General features: G+C 36.5%; 1 long non-coding RNA gene across 2 annotated transcripts; it reads left to right on the top strand.

Moving 5' to 3' along the window:
- The first annotated feature begins 852 nt into the window (after positions 1-852).
- Positions 853-2938, top strand: LOC113344123. Of its 2 annotated transcripts, XR_003357665.1 has the most exons (4): positions 853-1248; positions 1417-1849; positions 2188-2424; positions 2690-2938. It is a non-coding gene; the product is annotated as an uncharacterized LOC113344123 (long non-coding RNA). The 2 variants fall into 2 exon arrangements; XR_003357664.1 differs by having other exon boundaries at positions 870-1849.
- Positions 2939-4344: the final 1406 nt, after the last annotated feature.

The raw sequence follows: 4344 nt of genomic DNA, 5'->3' as shown, positions 1-4344 counted from the left end.
AATTTTCCCAGAGTCAACAGTTATCTTTCTTTAATTAGGGACCCCTAAGTCGTCACATGTTAGCACCATAATCACTCTTGATTTTGGTGAACCCATGTCAGCACACATCATTGCAATTTCAGCGCCATGTCATCGGACACATATTGTGTCAAAACAAAGAAAACGCCTCTTCATATCAGTGAAACCCTTTCGAAAACAGTATTCTTAGAGACACCCTCTGAAAACAATATACCCACTTCCCAAGCGACACATCCCTTTGAGAATCCTAACCGGCACTATTTAGTTTGTGCTTTGAGAGTAACAAACTAACAAACATTCCAAGTTCTCTAAACTCCAAACGACGCATCCCCAATTGGTCTTTCTCGGATACTATAAGTACCTGAGATAATGGATTCACACCTATTCACGAAAACCTCTTTTTAGAAAGATCCCATCCTTATTCCATTGATATCACGAGTTTTATGTTTCATCGCATGCGATTATTTCCCGTCCCTCTGATTAGGAGAACTTACGAAGAATGAATTCAGTTTTTTTCGAAAGTAGTATTGGTAGGAGCTCTTTCGGAAGGAGGCAATTGCAGTTTCCATTATGTAAATGGAAATTGGTACAATCAACAGTAAGAGTTATTGGATTATGAGTTATTCAGTCAATAATTAACCAAGATGTTAATGAAAATAGCTTTCCTGCAGAACTGTTTGACATGGCAAAACCAGACAGGTTTGAAGATTCCAAAATGGTACAGCCAAAAATACTAAGTGTTATTGGACCAGGGGCAAATATGGGTACAACATGTTCGGAATCTGGGAACCACCAGAATGGATACAAACATATAGGTTTGACAAAGTTGTGTCAACGAGATTATTGAGAATTGTTAGAACCAGGGAAAAGATGTGGATAGATATTACCCTGACTTACCGTTTTTGCATATCCAAAGAAGGAAGAGCCAATAAATAGTAACAACAGAAACTAATTGCAATTCCCATGTTAGGGAGAGAGATTATTCAAGAGAACATGCGAAAGCCCGACTGCAAATTGGAAGAAACCATTGAAGGCAATACCCCGTGGATATTAGAATTTAATCTGGATATTATAGTTTAATATCCAGATTAATCTGAAATGAATTTGTGGCCTTTATCCTTCGATTATTTCTTTTGTTTCCTTCTCATCGTAATATTTACTGCCCCAAATTCTTGATGTTTTTGGAAGACAAGTTAATAGCGAGAAAGATGCAGGGTAGAGGCTGTCGTGGTATGTTAAATTGCAGATCATGCCTGATTTCTGAAAGGAAATAAACAAATATCTACTGAATTCTAGCATTTAATCATGTTTGGCACATATTTTTTCATTTGGTATTTCTATATATTAATAGGTTCGTATTTTTATTCTTCGTATGTGTCCTTGGAAAACCAACAATAGGGAGTGACGAGAAAGAAAAAGTATGTATACAAAGACTCTGATTAGGACAACAAGAAATCGCACCTGATAGCAACGACCGACAAGAAAGGAGAAGAATTTACAGAGAGAAAGAAGAGAAATGAAAGAAATAAGAGAGAAACTTCAAGGGGTCTCCGCTCAAAAAAAGTGTCCCAACCAACTGTTACTACTTATTTCTTTCTAAGTTGAGGTCTCATAGCCAACGCGGTTCTTAGTGTGTGTAGAGCTTCCTTCACAACAATGACGATAACTATAACATCATCGTCATGTACGGGAAAATGTAAAGGTTCAACAAATGGAGTTGAGAAATGTAAAGCTTCAACAAATGGAGTTCATATCCGTTCACAAAGGTGGAATTTTAAAAAGTACATGGTTGTAGAGAGTCCCAAACATCCAATGACAAACTCCAAGGATGGTACGTTTCTTTTACAAATTTAACTCAAGAAGAAAATGAAATTATATTAGTCAAAATGATACAGTAATCAACTGATTATATCACAAAGCAGATTTCAGAGACTTCACATAATTATATCTTCCACTTATATCATCCATCCGGTGCGTATGCACCGGGTTAGAGGCTTGTACGTAATAATAGTGCGAAGTGCAAACTGGTTATTAGGGTTCTCTTATCCAGGTTAAAAGCCAATAGATTTCCCTTACCTGTTTATAATTGGTTATTGTAAACCCAGTGTATTTCCGTTACCCTTCCATTACCCTTCCTGTATCTTCATCTATTCTTTGTTGCTCTTCTAGGTGAGACTTATGCAGCACAGTTGGCATATGAATATGTTGAATACAAAAGATCCTATCATTGTTTCAGTTGGTTGGAGAAGGTACCAGACAACACCTATCTGTTACCAAGTCTCCTATAGACGGCACAAAATGCTCGAATTTACCCCTGTGGATGAACCCTGCCTTGCAACCTTTTGGGGCCCTCTCGCGCCTCCCGGTGCTAGAGTTGTTGATGTACGGAGTTTGGCCGACAACAAGGTCTGATGTGTTCTTTTTAAGTTAAAAACTTTAAAATTAATTATCTAAAATCAAATGCTTGTTGCTTATGCTTGATTCCTTGTGGGCATCTGGTCAAATATTAGGGAAAACGTGAATTTTGTACCTCCCTTGACTCTAATGTTCAGCAATATGGAAGTTAGGACCTTTTATTTTTGTACTTATTAGCATTACTGTGATAAATGTATGAAATTACAGAGCAGTTACATTCATGTATCAAATGTTACCTGTCTGTCTTTCTCTTCAGGCACCATTTCGGATTCTAGCAACAGCTGATGTACTCAAATTTAACTGCACTGCGAAGATAGTTGAGAGAATCAAGCGGATTGGAACTCCATGCTTGATTTTGAACGAGACTGATGTTATCAAGGACATGTTTATGTAGTTGCAGGAAATCCTACACTATACCCCTCATATGATTTCGTCGTTATTCAACTCATTTTTAGGTTTATACTCTTAATTTTATTGATCAATCTTTGAATGTTGTTACAAGAAAAGATAAGGAATCAATAATGACCTATGTTCTAGACTTTCTCTCTCCTATTTACTTGTTTCTTACTCAAAAAGATCTCTCTCTTTCCTTTACAACTGAACAACTATTTATAGGGAAGTACATAGTGGATGACAGCTAATCTGTCCTTTATTTTTCGAATATGGCTTGCGACATTCTCGCAACCTTACAAACGTTAATCTCGCAAACTCTCTAATTTTCGCAGGACCATCACATCTTTCTCATGATTTTAGCTGACGTCCTATATTATATCATTTCTGAAATTGTTCTGCGACGCTGTTGTGTTGTGTTGTTGATAATTTTGCTAAGATATCAGTGTTGCGAGATTCTGATCCTACATCTTGCCTCTTCCCATATCTTTTCTGCGAAGTGAGAATGATGTGAGAAATGCCGCAGTTGTTCATTTCTTCATATTCTGCATTTATCACACGTACTCTTTCTTCCATCTGTTTCTTGACACGTCTTTTGTAACCGTTGTTTTTTAACCGTTTATATTTTTCCGTATTAATCATGTTTATCTTCTCGAGAAAAAATTCCCTCTATATATATTCTTTCTCACTCTCTTTTTTTTCTTTTTATTTTCTCTGCAACTTCATCGTTCTTCTACAAATCCGTTATTGCAATTTTTCTTCTTTCTTCTTCAATCTTTTTAAGTTCTTCTTCATCTTCATACTATTTCTTCTACAGATCTTCATCGTTCGTAATTTTCTTCGAAATAATCTTCCTGCTACTGTTTTCGATGGATTCATCAAGGTTAGTCTTCTTTTTTCTTCTTTATGGGTTTTGCTGAAATTGATCTTATTTATTGCCTTATTTGATGTTGTTTATGTAATTCTCATACTCTTGTTATTTCAGAATAAGCGCCTCCAATACTAAATTTACAGTTCAGAACCCTAATATTCCCAAATCGCAGCATAAGGTTGTTGCACATAAAAGAAAGTCTGCGAATGAGAAGGTAGTAAGAAACACTATCCTTTTCTAATAACAATATTGTTGCCTCTGTTCCTTATCTGGATTGTAATTCGCAGGGTGATAAGGATGTCAATAAACCTCTCAAGAAATCTCGCCACCTTAAAACTGTTCCAACTTCCGTTCCATTCCACTTACTCATCTCTTCTAAATCTCCTGCGACATCTTCGCAAGATAGACCTATATCTCCCATTCGCGAAAAAGCTTCCTCAGACTTCATTTCTTCAGCTGACCTTTCAATGATTGAAATCCCCCTTGTTGATCCTTCTATGAATGAAACTTCTTCTCTTCCTATTTAGAATGTTTCTCAACCTTCTATCACTGCCAGTTCTCTACCTGAGTCTCTTCCTCTTTCGAAAGAAACCGTGGAAGGAATTGATATTGCTTTCAAAGTTTTATCTGAAGTCCTTGATGATAGAAAG

This window comes from Papaver somniferum, unplaced genomic scaffold (genome assembly GCF_003573695.1).
Source record: "Papaver somniferum cultivar HN1 unplaced genomic scaffold, ASM357369v1 unplaced-scaffold_734, whole genome shotgun sequence".
NCBI lineage: Eukaryota > Viridiplantae > Streptophyta > Magnoliopsida > Ranunculales > Papaveraceae > Papaver > Papaver somniferum.
This window is presented reverse-complemented; position numbering and strand designations above follow the sequence as displayed.